Here is a 24,070-nt window from a genome sequence, read left to right as displayed (position 1 = left end):
GCCCAGTATACCAGTTCTAAGACTTTCAAGGTGACTAAAAAAGTCCTAGCCGTTTCTTATTTACGGGAGTTATATAATGTGAAAGAAAACTAGAAGACAGGAGAAGGGGTGAGTTTGTCAGGACCACAGCATCAGTGGCCAGCTTTACACATCAGTTTGGCTCTTGGTCACCCCATATTCTACTTGAGATCTATCAGGTCAAATGTTTGTCATAGGTCCCGCATGGTAGTGAGGTCTGGGTGTATGCAGAGATTGATAACATTTAGAATGTTGAAAAACAATCTCTAATACGGCTGCTGTAGGTTCCCCATAGTACCCCAGACTTCTCTGTCCATGAGCAGCTTGGAATCAGGCAACTAGCTGATATAGTGAGCTTGTTGTGTTGGATAATTATTTGGACTAGGGAGTGCCTTAAGTTGAACAGACAGGTTCTTTCGGACTGCCTTTACCTAGACCACGCGCATTGTATCCCTTGGATTGCTTATGTGAAAGCAGCTTTTAGCTCCTTAGGGCATGCAAATATACTTCTGAATCCCAATCCTTGGTGCTTTCTGACCTGAAAAGGGTGAAAGACCGGTTATTTGACTGTGCTTCGTTAGTTAGAGAGCAGGCCAAAATGAGTAAACCCTCAGTAAGGGGATATATGCTTTTGAAAACCGTACAGGGCCTAGAGCCTTACCTAGCCCAGGTATCCAAGATGAGGGACAAATTTGTCTCGGCTAGGTTCAAATTTAATTTACTACACCATCTAATTGCGTCACCACGTGGTTGAGCTCATCCTGGCTACATGTTGCCCTGCGGCTGTGAAAATAGGTCTCCGCAGAACACTTTACATTTTCTTATGTTCCGCACATATTTTAGTGTGCCAAAAAAACAGTTTATTGTTCCATTGCTAAATTCTTTGAACTTTACCCAAGTACGTCCAACACTCATATTTTTGCAGTTGCTCCCCAATGACCGTGTTTTATATGTTGTTTCTTGTCTTTTACAAGCCGCATTTGCGATATAGGTTTTCTAGACCCAATTGATTTGTAATGCTGCTAACAGTTTTTTTAAATTCTATGTTATTGCTGTTATGTAACTAACTTTTATCTATTTATATTTCATGCATGTGTTTTATATTTGTATGTTACCACTTGCTGTGCTGTGTTACTCTGTTCTTTTATGGGTTTATTCAACAATCGAATAAAGATTTTTATGATGATGATACAGTCAATAACTCAAAACTAATTGGGTATCCACAACAAGGCATTAGACTGTGTTTTTCCTTCATGTCAAATAGAAATTGTATTGTCTCCATAACACCATACACCACTCACACCTACCAGCAGAACACCAGCCTTTCTCAGGGCTCTATTATACATCCCCACCTATTCAACATTTACTTCATCCCCTGACTGGATTGATTCAATCTTCAGTCTTTCTTGTTGCATTGAGGCAGAAGACATAACGATAATCGTCAATTTCTAGACCTTAAGGAAACTATAAACTCCAGACTGGCATGTTGCCTTATTGCTGTTAAAGAATGATGTCCTGTAACCACTGAGTAGGCGCCCCGCGCCTAGCAGAGGGGTGCCCTTAGTCGCGGCATGAAACCGAGCCTCCGTCGGGGGATGGTTGAGGGTATGATATCTCTGGTGACGTATGCACTACAAGTATAGGAAACCGAAACTTACCTTAATGCTATATAAGGCGGCATCCCCCAGAGTCTCGTCCTCTTTGTCTCCTTGTACCCCAAGGAAGCCACAGGAACATCGGAACGAGGCGAGGCGTGTGGCACGTTGGGTTCAAGGGGGCCTGACATAGCTCTTTATGTGCATAGAGCTAGAGGCTCAGTTTAAGTATAATGAGTGATCGAGTGCCCGGAACTTATGTTCACAGGTTCAATTCCTTGCGGGAATGTTGGAGGCAGTCGAGTTGTGCAAGCTGGCCCAGAGGTGGTTAGGGGTGTAGCTACAGTGGTGTAGTGTTGTTTTTGGCCCTGGGCTTCTGCTAGACGTGTTTTGTGGCGGTTTTGGACACGGTGCTCCCAGTCCTTGGAGCATTGTTTGAAGTAGTTTGTGCCACGGTGGAGGGCGGCTCGCTCTCGAGGCTGCTGCGAGATGCGGGGGCCTGCCCATCAAAAGGTAGGCTGACTGTTTTAATTTTGGTTGTTGGTTTTCATCAAGAAATAATGTTGGACAAATTTTAAGTACCGTGTCTGTAGATGCACTGTCTTATTTTTATTTTTTTTATTTAGGAAGTTTTATATAGCGCTAGCCTGACCGGAAGGTATCGGAGCGCTTCACAAAATTACAGAGCAGTGCAAAAGAAACCAAAGCAAAGCAAAACACAATACAGTACAACAAGACATTAAGGATACAAATTATAGTGTGAGGAAAGAAGCGATCCAATGCAGGGTTTTGGCATTCCCCATCCCTGAGGGGAGCAGAATCTCTTTAGACACTCCTAGCTGCTCCTAGCTGATAGCTAAGGAACGGTCAAGGAACAGGGTTTTGAGCTGACTTTTGAATTTAGGGAAGGAAGGAATAGTTCTGATGTGGGGGGGGATAGAGTTCCAAATTTTGGGCGCATTTCTGGCAAAGGACCAGTCCACAGTTTTTGTTTTCAGGTTTTTAGTGGGATCAGGAGTAGGGTGTTAGAGCTTCTATGGTTCCTGTTCTGCCCTGCTTTTTTAAGTTTGGATGCCAGATATTCAGGTTTGCCTGTGTGAAGGGCTTTGTGGGTGAGGCAGGCTGTTCTAAAGTTCGCCTGCAATTCTATTGGTAGCCATTTGAGTTATTTTAGTGCCGGGGAGATGTGGTCAAATATCTTTACTCCAGTCACGTGCTCAAGGCATGGCCACTTGCGGCTCAGACCAGGTGGCACAGGGGCCAGTAATTAACATGAGTTTGGGAGCAGTGGAGCAGAGCATAAGGCGATCACAACAACAGTGGCATCTGTGGGTTCAGCACAAGGGGGGGAGCGCCAATTGTAACGCAAGCGTCAGGGAGTGCTGTGGCCCACCAGCCCCCGGGAATGACAGGGGGTGCCGCCTCCTCAGGGGCCAGGCATATTGAAAGGAGCACAAGGGGTGTTGCAAGCGCAATAGGAGCTCAGGGGAGGATGACAATGCAGGTGTGGGTACAACCTGGGGGACGCCAACCATGGGAGGGTTGGGTGTTGCTCAGCCTTCTACCACACTGGCAATTCTGGGGGCGAGCATTGTCCAATCACCTCCCGTAGTGACCCCATTGATATTTGGGTCTTCGTCCTTGGTGCTGGCTCCTCCATCAGCAATTTCATGGCACGTTCGAGCCAAGAAGCGAGAAAAGAATCACAAGGGTGATTTTATGAACATCTTTGACTTGACGTGATCAATGCAGTTGTGGTCCCAAGTAGGCCAAGAACTAGTAAGGAGAACGTATTAAAGCCTAAGATGGTGTGGGTGGAGTGGTCTTTGAGGAACTGGGTGACAGGATTTTCCATTTACGCAGCTATTCTCACTAAGAAAATACCATTGTTATCCCCACAATTATTTGGGTAAATGCCCTCATACATGGGGCGGCATCCGAGTTTCAAGTGTCAGCCTGGATGCTGTACGACATTAAGTTTAGGCAGATGAAGGCAGTTCAGTCCGAAATAGCATGGGACCAAAGGGAGATTAATATTTGGCATGCAGAGTTAAATATAATTAAGCACCGGGGAGGGTGGCTCACTCCTTTCGCCTTGACAGAAGTTTGGGAGACAAAAAACTGGCCTGCTGGCACTACAACAAGAAAGAATGAAGCAAGGGGCCAGCATGTAAGTTTAAACACCTTTGCTCTTTCAGCGGGGGCATGGACACCCAGAGTTTAAGTGTTTCAAAAAGCTTGGCAAGCACAGAGAGCAAGCAACCCCTAAGGGTTGACTACCCAATCAAGAGTGCAAAGCTCCCTTCCCCAATTCGCCTGCATGTTCTCACACATCTACTCAGCAAATATACAAACAGGGATGCACACATGCTGTACTATGGGTTCCGTGATGAGTTCTGCATTCCTTCCCACGCACCACCTACATCAGTCCCACCAAAGAATCAGTTGTTAGTTTTGCATTAGCAAGAGTTGGTCCGGTATTGTTTTTTTAGGGAGGTGCATGCAGGGAGGGTGGCAGGTCCTTTTAGTTCCCTACTGTGTACTTCATTAGTATGTCCGCCACTGTGCTTGGTTCCAAAGAAGTAGCCAGGAAAATGTTGTTTAATTCACAACCAATCTTATCCTACTTTGTTATCTGTCAATGATGGGTGGATCCCACACTATGCGCAGTATGATGCACCAAAAATAACAACGGGGGAGAGAGAGTATAAAGATGGATTTGTTCTCCCTAGTCAATCGTATATAAATAAAAATAATCCACTGTTACAATGGAAGGGTTTCCCTACTATGGTTGGGAGCACCCTATGTTTGTAAAATACCCCTCACACACCAAAAGGACCCTTGGTGTCATGCTTCATCCTTGGGGTCTTCGTACCCCTCTACGGGATGCGGCGTGCTTCGACCTACGACTACACGGGAGCACTTTCAACTGGTGACTATGTGTGGTGTGTGTGAGGGTTACTTGTGTGTCAGTGGTGGGTTCTACGGTGAGTGATGTTTAAAAAGGCTGGCGCTATTAAAAACGTGCAGAAAAAGGAGGTGTATCATGCAGGGCAATGTGCATTACCTCCCATGTGTGTATGTCAACATGTTTCGGAGACTGAGCTCCTTCTTCAGGACAGGGTACACAAATCCCCACCTTGCTCACGTTTCTCTAGTTAAAAATTACTTCAATTTACAAAAGTGAGATATAGTGCAGATTCTAATATGTACCTACAAATTATGCCAGTAGTCTCAATACAGTCGACTTGAAAAGGAAAAGGACAAAAAATATTTTCTGGTGGTCCGTTTCTTTGAAAATAAAACACTAGACGCAGTGACCTGTGGAGAAGTAATATCATTGTGCGGGCTCCGATCACTAGACAACAATGTCATGCTATTTGTGAATTTGTGCCTGGCGTGAAAAAAAGGACAAATACAAGACATACAGTACACTCAACATAAAGCACACACTCTAAGATCAGGTTCGTTGTCCATTTCATTGCTTAAGGGTGATAATAAAGCTCCGGGGTAGATATAGTGAGAGGTAATGGGAGGAAAAAGAAATTGAAAGAGCATACTGTTATAAATCAATTCCAATGCCTCATGAGCCTCTGGAACGCTGGGGTCCCCGTGCAGATTCCCTAGCTGCAAATGATGTACAGTTATTGCATTCCGTAGTACTCACATTCTCGTTGTGGTGTTCATCTCTGCTCCAAAGTGACATACTTACGAAAGTCTAGAGGAAACTCCTTCCTGACTGCCCCATACGCGGCTCCGCTGAGAGTGCGTTGTGTGTCGTGGGGTCATTGGTTATTTACTATCGTTAATTGCCAATTTGAGCCCTTAATTGATCGGATGTGCCCAAACATGGGTATCCCGGTGCTCTATTGTCAGCTAGCAGTCCATCGCGCATAACCGTGTTGAAGACTAACACTAGCGCATGCGCGCTGTCTGTGTTACGGTGGTGTTGCCTAATGCGCATGTCTGCTGTAGGGATGGGTATTCCCATTCATGCGCATTGCGTGTATATTTCCAGATTATTTCTTCCCGGTCCACGGGTTCGGTTATATTAACAATTATGCGTTTACTACGTTTGCTTCATGGGAGTAACATATACACTAGACAGACGTTGGTCATAGTTGTATAAAAGTACATGTAGTTTGGTACATAATGGGTCTCATGGTACACATGTGGCCTAAAGTTGACAGTAGCTGATGGCAGTTTACATTTAGAGGTTCAATACCCAATGGGAGTTACAAGTCTACTTACTTTCATGAATGCATATTGTTAAGCTATCGATCATATTGGTTCAGTACACAGTGAGAGTGCTTAATCTTCTTGCTTTTAAGAACGGTCATTAGTGAGGTGGGTTGGTGTCTCACATTTTATTCATGATAGTTGTCCCCAAGGAATCTCATCTTTACATACATTTGCATTGAGAAGGAGTGGACGAACTAAAGTATACTTGCTTTCATAAGTAGAATTTATAAGCTATTTTTCGCGAAGTGTTTGAGCTTTGGAATAAAATACAAATGATTTTCTGAAATTAAATACTTATTAACCTTGACTATATTTAAATAATAAACGTTATTTGATGCACAGGCACTGAGTTATTTGCATCCCTCTGCTTAGCAGAGCCCTGTGAATGGGAAGGATAATGCACAGAGAGGGTAATTGCATTTCGGCCCTCTGGTGGAGATTTCGCTGGTGGTGGAATCTCCGCCACCAGCTGGAATCTCCACCTCCGGGACGGAATCTCCGCTAACGGGCCTGAATCTCTCCCTCCGGGCCAGAATCTCCACCATCAGGCATGAGTGCGGACATAAAGGTAGTATGAGTAAATGCATTCTGTGAATACCAAAATGAGTAGTTGCCTTTTGAGAATACCAAAATGAATAAGTACCTTCTGTGAATACCAAAATGGTAGTAAATGTAGGATTTTTTAGTAAGTTAGTTCTGTGAATCGGGCCCAGTGTGTAAAAAATGAACACAGCCTGTAGATTCTCGAAACGATAGATAGATCCTTATATGTTTTAAAAAACGTATGTTTTTATGTGCTTTATTGATGATCTTCTACTTAATATATGCCCACAATAATTCCTAACACCCACTTTTACATCAAAAACACGTGCCTTCAATGGCTGTAGACCTATTATGAATCATAATGAGCAAAATACACCTCCCAACACTGCTTCTGTAGACACCAATATCATTGCCTATATTTAACGGTGCCCTAGGACTTACATTATAACTACATGAGCTCTGCGTATTGGAATTATGGTATTTATGAAAACATGCATAGCATCTAAAAAGCCAACACCTAGCCAACGAGAGGAAATATGTTTCTGCACCAGGGAATATAGATTTGATAAACCTACATACACAGACAATTGGCAGAAATAATTTTAGTGGATGTGGTGTACTCTACAATCCTACAAATTGCATAGATTACCAGGACTATTTCTGGAATTTCTGTGCATGTTTATGAAATTTGGCGTACCCCCTGATATTGTCTATATCCAATTAGAGCTACTCTGCTAGCTGAACCAGCTTAAAGGCTCCCTTATAATTTGCCGAATCCTTGGCACCGAGACAGCACAGAAGAAATATTTTAATAGGATAGCTTTGGTACCATTTAAGAAGAATCATGCTAGCTCTTAAATTAGTCCATGCATTCAAAATCCTCCTGATCACAGAAAAGGCGTGCAGCGTGAAGCCAATTGCAGCAAGTGTGAAATCACAGGCGCCAGTGCTGCCAACAGATGCTGGATCAATTAAGATGGCCCTGTTAATCTTGCTGTGGACTCGTAGTGATGTCATCTATGCCAGAGCTTGCCAACCTTTGCTTCGTGGGAGCTGTAAAGGAGCTGTTAAAGGGGAATACATGCTAAACAGCCACATTAATTGCTAATGCGATAAACTTGCACAACACATCAGTCGAGAGCAACTGTAACTTTGTTTAACCTCAATAAAATAATCCGGGACAATTGCAGTTGGTGTGTCTTACCATCAGCAGAAGAGGATTTTGCTACTGCAGTTAGCCTACTACAGCGCGTTTTACAATGGGGACCTATTATTCTTCCACGCTGGGCATTTCAATCCATATTTCAGTGCCAAAATGTCTGACAAACGAGGATTAGAAAGCATTCCTACTAAAATGTTGCCTAGAAGCCAAGCTGTTTCTCGATTTAATTCTTGTCCTGCAGAAACACTCTGCGGATTTCACTGAGGAAACATGCAGTCTCTTCTATCTAGAACAGGCTTCCTTTATTTATTGTAGAACATGATCAGGGTTGACAGATTTATATGGTAGATGCATAGTACACCGTTCATGTGCCAGAAGAAGCGCCAAGTCCATATGTCTAGGCACCTAACTGTTTCGTTACACGCCGGCCTCCTTTCTGCTTTGTTTGCCTTCTCAATGGGAAACAGTATGCAGAAACTGTACAGATGCCACAGCCTCTTTGGCATACATGCAACACACAAATGATTTGATGGTGAAACTGAAAATATACACACATTTTTCTGCAGTACACATTTTACCAGCTGCATATAATAATAATTCCAGATAAGGTAGAAAATCAAAGTGGCATGAGGCTGTTTTTTTTGTGCCAGGAGTGGCCGAAGGCTCTTCGCGGGACGCCATGGCCGACATTTGCTGTTGTCTTCAAATGTAAATATTTTTAGTGCCTAATTAGTCCTTAAATTGGGCAGCAATGTTCCTCTTAGAGCACCATACTCAGGCGCACTGCTGAACTTCATTGAACAGAAGCAGCTGGTGAACCTTTACAAAGGTGAGGAGTACATACCCAGTACAGATAGAAAACATTGAGGGGCATATTATCAAGGGGGTTTATCTCCGCTTTTCTGGCTTTAAAAGCCAAGAAAGCGGAGATAAAATTATCTCCCTATTACCTAGCTGTTGCTAACACCAGTTAGCGACAGCTAGTAGGAGATAGCGACCATCTTGGGCCCCACTTTGCATGTCAGTGATATTTATCACTAATGACATGCAAAGTGGGCGTGCCAAGATGTTAGAGACAGCAAACAGTCGCTAACATCGCTATCTCCTATTAACAACTTTTGGAGATATTCGCGCTAAGCACGAATATCTCCAAAAGCTAACACCTGCCCTGAGCAGTTCTTAGCCATGTTATCCAATGGGAGGTGGATAACATGGCTAAGAGCATTAGCTTAGTAATGCATGAATATCGCTGACTTTTCAGCGATATTCATGCATTGCAGCGATTTTTATCGCATTTGCGATAAACCTTGGTAATACCAAGGTTTATTTGCGGTAAAAATCGCCGCAGCTCAGCGGTAAAGTTTTGTCTCTAACCAAGCAATAGCGATAATTATCGCTATTGCTTGTTAATATGCCCCTGAGTTCGAGGAAGCCTTGAACTCTCAAAGAGGCTCTATACGTCAGAAAATGATGTAAAAATGGGGGCAAATGGTGTGACTGCACCAACCTTGTCAAAACTGCCATGGGCTTTGAAGGGGAACTGAAGCTATAGCTCAATATTTTAATGGTTTACTGAGAATTCATTACCCTCACCAGTGGTATTTGAGGTTCACGTTCCCAAAACAGCCATAAAAATATGTAAAAAATGAGTGACAAAACTGTGCATTTTGCAGTGCAATGCAACTAAAATTGGTTAAAAAGTCATTGGAGTTGGAGACAGTTAAAGCAAAAAACCTGGGGCAAGCAGTTTCTCATGGGCGATAAATTTTTACAATATATACCACAGCTAACTTTACTGTCACATCCTCGACTTCATCGCACCACTCCTCATCAAATCCACCACCTTCATCCTCCTCAGAGATCTTAACTTTCACCTAGAAAACCGCACAGACCCAAACTTTTTGCCCCTTCTTGAAAATCGGGAAAGTCGGGAAGACTTGGCCTCACTCAGAAAATCAACAAACCAATCCACAGCGCCAGACACCTGTTGGATCCAATTTTCTCCTTCATCAGCCACATCACAGTTGAAAAGCAAGCAACTATGACCTGGACAGAGCATGCTCTCATCAGTTTTAGCATACATTATGACAGAACTACCACCAACAGAACTACCTGCTGCAGCTGGAAAGCATCTCAGAAGAGTTCTGGGTTTCCGCCTTATCTAAGCACCAGCCCGTGCACATCAGTGACTTGATAAAAGCCATCAAGCACATAGCTGCTGCAGATCGCTTCGATACTAACAGCAGTAAGGAAATCTTCACCTTCATCAAATATTTCACCACCCTCCTGCCACCACCAGAAAAATCACCACCTCACAAGACTTATGTAACAAGCTCTCTGAATGCTTGTGTAACAAAGTCACATTCATATGCAGCACCTATTACCCTCAACTGGACCCCGTTAGCATTATAGCTCATCTTCCCATTATAGTGTATGGACCCAGACCTTGTTACCTGCCATCTTCACAGATGAATTTGCTGCTATCATGAAGAACACCCACTCGGGGACTCCATCTTTCCCTTGCCCCACCACACTTTCACCGAAGGGCTCCTACTAATCAACGAGGCACTAACATCCATTCTCAGTGCCTAAATTGACTCAGCCACATTTCTGACACCTGAAATATGCTACTGTAATGCCCGACCTCAAGAAACCGTCCGCTGATCCAGCCACATTGCAACTACACACCCATCTCTCTCCTACCATATCTGGCAAAGGTCTTACAGAAACTAATCAACCAGGGCCTCACAAATCACCTTCAACAACCACCAGCTCCACGACAACACTCAGTCTGGATTCCGACCTAGCCACAGTACAGAAACAGCACTCATTACCATCATAGATGGCATCTGTATGATCCTTTACAGAGGATACACAGCAGCCTTTATTCTCCAGGACTAATCTGCTGCATTTGACACAGTCCCACACACCATCCTCATTAGATGCCTGCATTCGATTGTCATCCAAGGACCCATTCCCTGCTGGATCTGCTCCTTCTTAGAGGATAGAACATAAGCTGTCAGACTGGCACTTCACTTAACATAAGCCCACAAACTCATTTTCGGAGTTCTTCAAGGTTCATCACTAAGCACACCATCTTAACCTCATGCGCGCTAGCGGAATTCCGCTCGTACGCTGAGATTTTTAAAAGCGCATGCTACGTGACGAGATGGGCTCGTCATCAGGGTGCGAGGAGGCTACGTCATCAGCGTGGAAGGGGTTAAATACATACATGATCCATCTGGCCAATGACATCTGTGCATACAATGTCAACATTCTCTGCTACACAGACAACATGCAATTTATACTCTCGCTCTCGGATAAGACTCCCAATATAGGAAACCAGTTCACCGCCTACATGACCGAAGTTACTAACTAGATTGAAACTGACTTTCTAAAGCTCAACACAATGACATGACAAGTCAGAAGTAGTGATCTTTGGCAAGACCACCTCACAATTGGACTGCAATGGGTGGCTTGGAACCTGGGTCCACACTTAGAACGCATGCCAGGAACCTCAGAAAAATTATTTGACAGCAAACTGGGCTGGATATGACCACCCTAGTCAATTCTGTCACTGCAAACAGATTCTATACCCCTTTCAATGGTGAGGAAAGTCTTCGAATGCCACCTAAGCAACACTAGAAAAACTGTCATGTATACCCTGGTGACCAGTAAGTTGACTATGGGAACACCCTCTATGCCAGAATCTCCAAACTACTCACTAGAAGACTACAAACCTCCAGAGCTCTGCAGCCAATCTCATCCTCACCACACCACACAGCACAGCAGGACCCTTCACTTGCACCCACTGCTGGTTCTCCAGCAGCTACCCCTATGCACCCACAAAAGTACCAGCAATGTCACCACCATACCCACGCAATACCCCACCCAAAGCAAACCGGCACAACACTCACTTGTCTGCATGTTACTCAACACATGATGGCTCAGAAACACGCAACTGAAATTTGGGACATGCTGAGTAGCAACACGCCAGACCTCCTCTTTATCCTACAAACCTGGCCGAACCCCACCGTGGCACCCAACATCGCCACGGCAGTTCTAACAGGCTACAAAATCACATATCAGGAGCATGCACACAAGTCAGGAGGACTCGCAATCATCTAAAACTAATTCATCAAATGCTCAACATCCACAAAGATCACCACCACATTTATGGAATATCTGCACTTCAAGCTGCAAATCTCTAAAAATGTCACCCTGAGCAAAACCATCACCTACAGACAACCCAGCACACAAGCCCTTTGCAACCTCATCACTGACTTCATTGTCACACTCACCATAGACTACATACTACTTCATGACCTTATCTACCACCTGGAAGACTGAACCAGCCCCTGCCCTGCAGCACTCCTCGAAAGGTGGACAACATTGGACTTACCCAGCTCATCTCAGAACCAATACACATCACAAGGTACACACTGGACCCCATTTTCACCACAAGCAACAGCATCGAATAGATCATCTCCTCACCACTTACATGGACTGACCACACCATCACCCACTTCCAAATCTACAAGCAACAAGTCAACTCTCCCACCTGTATTAGCTGCCCAAGCTGAAGCTGTGGAAAAAGCTCCGGAGCAGAGTGTTTCAGTGCCCTCATCCTAAAGCAACCTAACCCCACCGACAACCTCGACAATGACATCACCTGTTGCGTGCTTATCTAGGTTCCTGATCGATACTGTGACCTTATGCCCCTATTCGGCTATAAATCCATTTATTCCCTATATTGGCATAACCGTTCAAGTGCGATTTTCTGAAAAGTCATCTCTGGCCTCACACGAACAGAGCCACATTCCAGCATGACTCTCTGCTACTTCCTTTGCGACCAATTAGTGCAATGACAGAGCAGCAGTCACTATCTGATATTCCTAGATAACACTCCGAGTTCTTCAACAAGATAAAAACTTAGCAAACCTGGAAATCCCCGCTTGCTATGTTTTGATTAGTAATGGAACTCTAATGAGCAACTGATAACTGTCACTTCCTAGTGACATCTTTAATTGACGTCTTATGTCCAGCAAACTTGCGTCAAACCCGGCACCTGTCAGGTATAAATATTACCAACGTTGCCTTAAGCAATGTGAGCTGAGAGAAAGATACGAGCTGTGAGTTCATTCCCTGTTGCTGATGCCAGCTGCCTGCATGACCCTGTGTTGGTAAATCTAGCACTCTGTCGCTGCAGCCTGCTATCCTGTGGTGGTGAAGCTGCTGATTACCATTATCGCCGCTACAGCGCGAACTATGGTGCAGTACGCTTGAGGAGCCGAGCAGCCGTCCTCTGCGAAGACATCCAGCCCAGCTGCCCGCGGACGCTGTCACCCCTCCTTCCTCGACGCGCTGAGAGAAGCCGCTGCCTTTCTCGTGCAGAGAAATCCAGTCCCGGCGCTTCCGGTTTACCCTCGCGGGTGACTGGGATATCGAGAGAGACCTCTGAAGGAGATACCAATCCTCCATCATTCTATTCAGAGGTATGGTGTTGACTAAACCCTTAGACGAGAATTCTTGAAACAAACCTTGGCAAAACCAACTTAACTTAAGCTACTTACTTGCTCCCCTTCTCACGTGTTAGGCTTAGGTCAGGCACACTGGGGTAGGCTTAGTTAGAAGCACCAGTTGAGTATGTTAGCCTAATGTATATATGACTGTATATATGTTTTATTACTTTTAAACCATTGTATGGCTAAGAAACCATATCAATGCTTTTATAGTTCTATTTCGCAATACTTATCTTACTGTACGTACTTTTTATAATAACAGTTATTGCAATTGTGGCAATACATTTCTCTTGTACGAGAAGAAAGACTGTCCAATAAATGTTAACCCTTTATTGACAAACGCCCGTCTCTCTATTCTCTACATACTGTGAAAGTAAACTGCACTAGACTGACTGAGTGAAATCTGTGTCTATTGTTTCACACGACCCTAGAGATCGACTCTTGATCTGAGAAGCAAAGTTGTCATGTTGCACGGTTGTTGGAAAACTGAATCCCTTCTTGTCTGTGCCAAGGAAGCTGATCACTTCCTATGCAGAGAAGAAAGTTTCCAGTGACCTCTGAGCTAGTTGGTAACACAACCCAATTAAGTTTAGCATAGTCAGTGGAGGCCTGGAATATAAGCAGTTCCACGTCGATACTACTGTTTATGTTATTCCAATGCGCAGGGCCTAGTGGGAAACTAGGAACTACACTACATGGCGCCCAAACGTTTGGTAAGGCGATAAACTAACGCAAGACTTGTAGAGTAACTCAGTCGTGCATATTTCACACCCCTTTCTCCCGTAAATACTCCAATAGACGTCTGGAGTGGGTGAAAGGTTAAAATCCGCCCGACCTTAGTAGGAAGAGATTCCTATGTAAAGCTCTGGTTTATTCAACGTTGAAGGATACAGTGTTCCAAAATATTGTGCATCTAATCTTTGTCTCCTTGGAGACCTACTCTGCAAAAACTGCATTTTTAAAATGACAGACAGTGAAGAAGAAAGGGAAGCAGTTAGACTAGCTTCCATACTAATAGAGGAGGACTCAAGTCTCCTACAGACAGACCCGGATGCTATTATCATCCCGGTCCAGTTAAGAAGATCTATAACTTTAAAACTTATAGAAAACGGACTGACACCTCAAGGTGGTACAGTAATTTTCGTGATAGAGGCTCACGAGTATCGGCAGACAGAGGTATTCTATTCATGGATAAACTTTCCAGCGGTAAACGCTATAACACAAGAGTTTCACTATTACAAAATAGAGGAACCTCCGGGAGAGTACGCTCCTTTCGAGGAGGTTGAAATCCCACTTAAATTTCAAGAGCACCTGCTCTGGTTTAATGGCGCCCTAAAACACAATGATCACATAACCAGGCTCGGTCCACTAGGTAGACCAGGAGCCACGTGGCCGGTTCTAGCCAGCTACACACCACATCCTGACATTGCAAGAATGTCTAGAGAAGAGCTGTTAGAACAGCTAAACACATTAATAAAAATACATAGGCAATTAGTCCAATATGTAATGCGGACTGCAACAGTCCAGCCAGCTGTTAATTCACACCAGCTGACCCCTCACCAGGGGAACACAAATAAAATTACACCACAGAACATACAGTCATGTCTTGGTAAAACACCCGCAAAACGGGAACAAATTCCTTTCTGGTTAGCTCAGAAAATCACTCAAATAGAGGCAGTATTTCCTGATACTACCCCTATTGAGAAACACAGAATCTTGACCATCTGCCTTCCTATGGGAATCGCACCACACGTGGAGGACTGTGACACTTGGGGTACAGTCTTTGCTTCCATTTACACAAAAACACACGGTGTTCCGTCTATGGCGGTAATACCAGAAGTGCTAAAACAGATTCAAAATGAATTCGGTCCAGAGCCCGCTTTAAATCTAGGTATGAAATTACTGAAAGACTTCAAGCAGGTCACGGCTATATTATTAGCCAACATAAAGGGAGAAGCAGCATCTGTGGCGATCCGCCAGAAGTTGAGGGAAACAGATATAAAAGATCCTGTTGAGCTTGCAAAAATCATAGAAAAGTGCTATGAAGAATTAGGTAGAGACAGCTTGGGTGGGAAACCAGTTAAGCCCCAACTGCTCGAAAATCCTGAAAAATTATTTATTAAAAATAATTTAAACACTCCTAAAAAGAGCTGGGATGGAAATAAACTATCCACTCCCAAGGAAAAAGTTTTCCAGTCCAGAGGAAGGTCTCCTCGACGGAGGGAGAGAACTCCGACTCGAGAACGCCAGTCTCCCCAACGGGAGCCCTCTGAGAAAAGATGTAACCTTAGAAATAGGGATAATATAAAAAAACCTGATAGATATCAAAGTATTGATACACGTCCCTCTCGATCTTCTCCACAGAATTCGGAAAGAAGAGGACGGTCAGACCCAGGAGAGCACACCAAGTCCAAAGACAAGGAACCTGCTCAAAATAAAAAATCTCAATTTCAGAAAAAGAAGGTAGCCAGTATTAGAGTAATCAACCATGCCGAGAATACTGAGGACACAGTTGAAAAACGGGGAGTGGGCATTGACAATGTTGGACAGTGCAGCAGAGATCAGTATAGCGCGCAAGATCTTGATGAGTCATCTGGAGACAGTGGACACGAATGAATACATTCAGGTTGAAACTGCCGACACCAGACTTAGCGAGCCCCATAAAATATACGAAATAACATTGCGTATAGAGGGTGATAAGACTAGGAAAATTAAGGGTCTATTTTGGGATAAGCTCTCAAAAGGCTATGATATTCTGTTAGCTGAAAAAGATTGGCCCCCAGAGTTTGTCAGGGAGTGCCCTCGTGGCGAAGAAGTGATTATGCCTGCCTTCTCGAATCACATTCCGATTCACAAAAAATATACATATGCAAGGAAATGGGCAGTGGCCCAGGCACCTGCATTGTATAAAAATCATGTAGGATGGGATGAGGATTCACCGCCTCACAAAATCCAACTAAAAAGTGAACCAACTGCCCAACGGCAGTATCCCATAAAGCAAGAAGCTAAAAAACAGGTCAGGGAGATCTTAGATCAACTTGAGTACCAGGGGGTGATTGAAACATGCACCTCTCAAATGAACAATCCTTTGTTTCCTGTCTCCAAGCCAGACAATTCATATCGTCTAGTTTTGGACTACAGACACCTTAATACATGTTGCAAAACCTTTGCAGTACAAAACTCGCATAGTGCAGCCCTAATGAATAACATAGTTAGGAAAAAATATAAAACGACATTAGACATTTCTAATGGTTTCTTTTGTCAAAACATTGCACCAGAAAGCAGATATTTGACCGCTTTCTCCGCATTTGGGTCGCAGAAAAAATTCTGTCGACTCCCACAGGGGTTCAAGAACAGCCCAGGACTATTCTCAGCTAGGGTAACAGAGTTACTACAAATCTATGATGATGAAGCATTATCTTACGTAGATGATATTTATCTCACAGACGACGACTTGGATACTCACTTGAAAAGAGTGAACACCATTATACTTGGGTTCGCAGCAGAGGGTTACAAATTCAACTTTAAAAAGTCCCGAATTGCCCATCTGACAGTACTGTTTTTAGGGTACGAATTATCAAGTGAAGGGAAAAGCCTAGCGGACAACTTCTTAGAGAAGTGCGCTGTACTCCAAGCTCCAAAAACGCTGAAGAATTTACAATCCATACTAGGTTTTCTGAATTTCGGAAGAACTTACATACTAACGTACGCAGAGAGGGTTAAACCTCTCTACGAACTAATAAAACCTGATTTAAAACAAATCAATTGGACTCAAAAACACACAGAAATTTTGAGATCACTGCAAACAGACATGTTAGCAAAAACTAAATTAGATACACGTGACAACACACGTGATCTTGTAATCCGAGTCATCCCAGGAAGATGCGGATTCACGTACCTAACCTCTAATGAGGGAGAAAAGGTACCAATTTCAATTAAATCTCACTTGTACACACAAGCAGAAAAAACATTCAGTCACACAGAAAGAACTGTGAACGCAGTGCAAATCGCATTAGCAAATGAACGAGAACTAGCACACGGCAAACGGATTAATATCCTTACAGCGGAATCCGCCTTCGAGGCGCTATTCAGCCCAGTAAACCTGCCTACAGTGTCACTGGATCCGAAATGGATACAGTGCATAGATTCTCTAGGAGCGGAAGACGTGAAGTACTATTTTGCCCCGCAATTTGAAGAACTGAATGATTTAGAATATGAAGAAGAATATCCTCTGCCAATCGAAATTCTGCCTCTCCCACAATACGCCTGTATAATCTATACAGATAGCTTTGTACAGCATTTTAATGTAGAGAGTAAATCCTACAATGCAGCATGTGCGATCATTAAAGGTCGTTGGCTGTGCGGTAAATTCAGACCGAAAGTAACAAAAACTGAATCAGTAAAGTACTGTTCGGTTCAAAGAACTGAAATCAGATCTTTAAAGATGGCGCTCGAAAATGCAGAACGTGAATTCCCGACACTTATAGTGTGCGATTCTCATTTTTGCGTCAACTCTTACAACAATAAACTGCAGAGTTGGATCGAAAACGACTACAAAGATGACACAGGTGCCACAATAAAGCATAAATTGCTCTGGAACGAGGTAGCTCTTTTATACAAAGAACTACAAAAGACTCACGTGATTCACGCACAGAGTCTTCAACGTGATGGCGTTCACGTTGCAGGGAATTCATTGGCTAATACAGCCACAGCGGAAGCAACTAACCCGGCTTCCGTAGCCACAAAAAAACGTACAGATAAGTACATAGACGGGGAAACCATGCTAGCAGTAAAAACGACCGTAAAAGGCGACTGTGCAGCACTACCCGTAAACTATCCACTCAATTATGCATACATAATCGATGCAAACTCCGTTCCTTTTGCTCGAATCCCTGGAGTGGGGGATAGAGTAATTCCAAACAGGAGCAGGAGGGGCTTCCTCCTACTGGAAGCACACATGGGGTTGGGTCTGAAACACCAAACAATCAAAGCCTCTCTGAAAGAATTGCAATCAGAGTACTGGTGGCCAGGAATGAGTATAGATATTCAATGTTTTGCTCAAAATTGTGAAGACTGCAATAGAGATCGCAGTAATGAACAGGCAAGTGTAGTTTCAGGATCCCTTCTAGACAGCATAAGGCGGTCTATCTGCGCAATCAAAGAAGAGAAGCGCGTCCCAGTGTACACCATTAAGACGAAAAGCACTTAAAAAATGAGGCCTCCAGCGCTCGGCTGACGCTAGAACGGTTATAAAAGATTTGCGAGTCTATATCGGCACATACGCAATTACCACGTTCCATTCTGACCAGGGTCCTGCTTTCAGCTCTCGAGCCTATAAGGAGGCCATGGCCAGCATGGGAATTGGGTTGTGGTATTCTTGTCCGTCATACCCCGGAAGGGAATAGTGTGATAGAAAGAAAAAACCGGGACATAAAGCAATCTATAACAGCGAAGGTATTAGGTTCAGGCGCTGGGTGGGTCAAACATTTAATAAGTGTCCAGACTAGTCTTAACAACATGCCAAGAAATTCTCTAAAAGGTTTCAGCCCATACGAACTATTGTTCGGAATTAGAATGAACGTTCAGGACCTCGATAGTCAGATGTCAGTGGTACAAGAAGAAACAAAGCAGTTTGAAGTAAAAGACCGTTTGGCTGTTTTACAGGAACTGAATGAAACAAGAAAATCATTAAGCAACATAAAGTTAAAGCAACAGCCAAGTACCACTGACGAGGCACCACCCGCAACAGCCCCAGCAAGGCCTGTCTGGATTCCAAAGATTGGGGATCTAGTCAGAGAAAAGATCGCGGTTAAGAAGGAATTAGGGCCTTCTTACAGAAAAGCAGTACCTGTCTTAAAAGTCACCGGAACAAGATCAGTTGTGCTACCGCCCCTTGCTGGTAAAAGGGAGAACAGAGTCGTGTCCATCGACCTGGTAAAACCACAAGCATGTGGCCTATAATCAACAGTAGGCCCAGTGGACTCCCAAGAAACAACAGAATACCCAAACTTGCAACAATCCAAGAGGTTCAAACTGAAAGACTAATCACATTCGATCAGCCTGCAGTGCACAATGAAGGACTATGCAATAATGCCATGGAACTCGTGCCTCTTGAAACACAGATTGAAACAGTTCGTCAAGAAACAACACCTGTCTACAATGATGTGGCATCAGAAAGTGCTACCGAGAGACAGATTGAAAGAACAATCCCATCAATTGACAGAACTGCCTCTGGTTATTTCATCAACTTCGACAACTTCTCTGAAGATTTAAATGACCCCGAAGTGATGCCAGAAACAAAAAAGTCTTTTAAAGAAAAAGCAACGGAACTCTTTCATCAACTGAAGGAAATCTACCTCATTTCCCCTTGGCTAGAGTTCTGGTTCGGTCTAGGTGTATTTTTCCTCCTGCTTTGGCTCATCATGGTACTGTGTTTGGGAAAATTCATTGAAGGAAAATATATTACAATGGACACAGCAAGTCAGAACATCAACCTAGTCCTGAAACCACACAGATCATCCCACGTGAAGAAAAGAGAACTGTCAACAGTAAATGTCACAGCAATTCCAATACCTGGTGGGGTAGTATGGGAGAAAACAGACTATGAGATATATGGTCCGGTCGAAATCCTGAAGTATCCTCATCAACTAAAGGTTTCCTTAAGTGACTTTGTGACTCCTAGTACATTCTCTGATGATTGGGACTTTAACAGTATTAATGACATGATGTCTGATTTAGTAATGTCAGCTAGATTCACAGATCATGATTATTTACAAGGTTCATCTAGTTATGAGCAGTTATTCTGTTACACCCACTATGGGGATCATTACTTGCATAAATCTGCACAGCCTAGAAATGTTTTTATGTATAATCAATGGGAACAGTGTTCTACACCACCTAAAAGCAGTTCTAAAGCATTTTTTGAGAAATTCAAATACTTTTCAGGGTTTAACACCAGTGATGCAGAAACGTTTTATTATAAACTGTTAGATAAAACAGGAATGAAAACAATGCTGACAAATTCTAAATTGATATATTCAGAAGCATTTTATGACAAAATGATGACATTTGGTTTTGATTATTGGAAAAATAATATTGAAACGAAAACAATTTGGGGTACAAAAGATTGGCAGGTGCAAGGCATAGAAGCACTATTTAGAACCTGCATGATACCAGAACAAATGTTATTTTTAAATGACACAGTACACCAAACATCTTGTCTTGGCCTAGCTAAGATCAAAGAAATGAAAACACCGTCTATACCAAAGCCAATACCTGAAAATACAACAGCTGATATTGAGTTAGACGTGTCACAAATTTTACATTTCAACAGAACACATCCTGATTGGAAAAAGTGGTTAATCTGGCCTACAGACACAAATAGCTGTCAAGATAGGTTCCTGAATAAAACACAGGGGTTAAATATGACCAGATTAGACCCTAGATATTCCCAGAGACAACATCCAGGGATTATAACAACATACAGTGTAGGGAAACTCTGCCTAGAATGGCTTACTACATCCACACTGGCTGAAATTAAGCAACACTTGTCTTTGCTAAAAAATGGTGCTGATTTGCGCGATTTCATTCTTGGACCACGCAAACAGCGTCAAAAGCGTTTCATAGCGACCAGTATCTATGCTGCTTACAACGAGGCTTGGAAAGTAAAGCAAATTGAAACTGCTGAAAAAATACGAGAAATTGATCGTATTAATTTGGAGAAATCACTTTCTGTAGTAGACAATGGGTTAATGACTCTGTCTTCCAGAATATATTCTTTGGACAATATTGTATCCTCTGCCTTTGATGTGATAGACAGAGATTTGCTAATGTTACAACATGGCCAGTCTCAATTACGCTCTATTATAGAACTAGGCTGGACGCTGCAAAATCTTCGTTCAGGCTATGTGCCTTGGCGTTTAATCAACACAACGTCATTATTTTCCAGTTTTAACCTTACTGATAAACAGATCAGTTTGGCACAGAAAGGGGCAGACTATACAATCCCGAGCATCGAGAAACTCGAGAGATTACCATTGACAATGTCAGAGAGTCCTGTCATTGAATGGATAATACACGGAATTATCACAATTCCGATAACAACTTTCCGATTTAAAAAGTGCCTTGAGTACATACCTGCTGGCCAGTATGAACAATTGGGTAAAGGATATGTGAAATCCGAATGGAAATTACCATACACTCATTCTTGCTATAGTGACAGTGACAAAAATGTATTTCTTAGTGGTAACAACTGTAAACACTCACTAAGCGGTATACTTTTGTGTCAGGGTATTAATTTACACGGAGCATGTGATGGAAATTCAAACAACCTTTCATGCCACCAGCTAGTCACACCTGCAACTCAGATAGAGCCCTTCTTTATGCAACTCGCAAACGGGAGTTACATTCTTAGAACGGATCACAGGTGCTGTGGCCTCGCGCCAGGGAAAAGTTATCTAATACAAGTAACGTCCATGGTCAAATGTTGTATGCAAGCATTGTTTCCGAGCGGGCCTCCAGACATAGTGACTCCCCTCTGGCCTCGTCTGAATCTCTATTCTATACGAATTGATACATTAAGCAAAATGAAATCTGTGCTTTTACAGACAACAGTGCCTATAACGTCATCTAAAGAGACGTATGATCTTCTAGTCGCAAGGACGGCTACTGAAGTCCATGACCTTTTATCAACAAATTGCCCCGTGCATTTCGTAGAAATGTTCAGCCAACTCCTTAACATGTCTAGTGCAACAAGCATCCCAGGCATATTTAAGACAGTCTTTACGGGACTGCTAACACCCTTCCAGGCAATTTTGGGAATCTTTCCTAATTTTGTGCACTCCATCTTTGGCGGCATTCCACTATTTTTGGGACTCGTTGCAGGGATTCTATTTTTGACCATCCTGCTACGTTATGGCAAGCCTCGGCTCAGACATAGCTCCCATGGGAATGGAAGAGACAATCCTAGCAATGCGCTACAGGGACAGGATAACTAACGTCCTCGGATTGGCCAGGCTGAGAGATCTAAACATGACCTGGTTCCTTTAATTCAGACCGATATGGCAAAATTGCATTTTACCTGTGCTACGGTGTATGCTTTGCGGCGATGAATGCGTGTTGGACATCTGTCTTTCACTTCCATCAGCAGTACCAATGGACGTCGATACTTTGCTCAGTCCAATAACGGCTCACGCATTGTGTTGTCCCCAGCGGCTACCAATCCTGATGACGGCATTCGTGGAGACTCCTGTACTACAGCCAAGTGGTAACGGTGGAGCGAGTGACAAAAGCAACATCATCCAGGTACAACGTTCTGTGAGCATTGCTGGTCCTGCCTTCGATGACAGCAATCATTCTCACACCTGCCAAGTTACAGCGCTATCTAATTTGGTTGAACTATCACCTGATTTTGTAGACCAATTCTTTGCGAGCCTGTCTGATACGATGTTCTCACCCATGGAGAAACAATAACTTTTGAAAAGCTTTCCGACACACAGCGTTCCCATGAACTCTGAATTCGGCCTTCAGTTTTGATCAACAAAAACTGCCAGGAGCTTTGGAAATCTATTTTCTTTGAATTGGACAATTTTTAAAAAAAAATATTGACCTTTTTTGGCACGAACAATTCTTTGCTTAACGTAAAAACTATTCTTAGAGAACAGAAGCTTCACACTTCTATTTCTAAACACATCTAGAGACATAACATCATAACACCAGCCTCTAGCACACATGTTATTACTATGCATTTTTATGTGATGATTTATCTCGCATTTCTTCTGTCAGAGATACTTCATGTGTAATTCTTTTTGCATAATCGTTCATTGATTTCATATGCAATACTTTTTGAATGATTACTATGCTTTAAAAAAAACATACAGTACCTAAATTCCATGTATTACAAGTACGCCTATTTCGAATGCATTTATGTATTTTGGGGTGGGCAATGTTACACATGCATCTTATTGCTTAGTTTAGTAATTTTGATGGACATGAAAACGTGGAGTGGGTGTTGCGTGCTTATCTAGGTTCCTGATCGATACTGTGACCTTATGCCCCTATTCGGCTATAAATCCATTTATTCCCTATATTGGCATAACCGTTCAAGTGCGATTTTCTGAAAAGTCATCTCTGGCCTCACACGAACAGAGCCACATTCCAGCATGACTCTCTGCTACTTCCTTTGCGACCAATTAGTGCAATGACAGAGCAGCAGTCACTATCTGATATTCCTAGATAACACTCCGAGTTCTTCAACAAGATAAAAACTTAGCAAACCTGGAAATCCCCGCTTGCTATGTTTTGATTAGTAATGGAACTCTAATGAGCAACTGATAACTGTCACTTCCTAGTGACATCTTTAATTGACGTCTTATGTCCAGCAAACTTGCGTCAAACCCGGCACCTGTCAGGTATAAATATTACCAACGTTGCCTTAAGCAATGTGAGCTGAGAGAAAGATACGAGCTGTGAGTTCGTTCCCTGTTGCTGATGCCAGCTGCCTGCATGACCCTGTGTTGGTAAATCTAGCACTCTGTCGCTGCAGCCTGCTATCCTGTGGTGGTGAAGCTGCTGATTACCATTATCGCCGCTACAGCGCGAACTATGGTGCAGTACGCTTGAGGAGCCGAGCAGCCGTCCTCTGCGAAGACATCCAGCCCAGCTGCCCGCGGACGCTGTCACCCCTCCTTCCTCGACGCGCTGAGAGAAGCCGCTGCCTTTCTCGTGCAGAGAAATCCAGTCCCGGCGCTTCCGGTTTACCCTCGCGGGTGACTGGGATATCGAGAGAGACCCCTGAAGGAGATACCAATCCTCCATCATTCTATTCAGAGGTATGGTGTTGACTAAACCCTTAGACGAGAATTCTTGAAACAAACCTTGGCAAAACCAACTTAACTTAAGCTACTTACTTGCTCCCCTTCTCACGTGTTAGGCTTAGGTCAGGCACACTGGGGTAGGCTTAGTTAGAAGCACCAGTTGAGTATGTTAGC

At 43.3% G+C, this 24,070-nt stretch overlaps 1 protein-coding gene across 1 annotated transcript in view; it reads right to left on the bottom strand.

The window, feature by feature from the left end:
• THSD4 (thrombospondin type 1 domain containing 4) overlaps positions 1 to 24,070 on the bottom strand; it is a 2,294,989-nt gene that overhangs the window by 683,897 nt on the left and 1,587,022 nt on the right. The gene's annotated exons all lie outside the window — the stretch shown is intronic.

Source organism: Lissotriton vulgaris, chromosome 2_1 (assembly GCF_964263255.1).
Source record: "Lissotriton vulgaris chromosome 2_1, aLisVul1.2, whole genome shotgun sequence".
Lineage (NCBI taxonomy): Eukaryota > Metazoa > Chordata > Amphibia > Caudata > Salamandridae > Lissotriton > Lissotriton vulgaris.
This window is presented reverse-complemented; position numbering and strand designations above follow the sequence as displayed.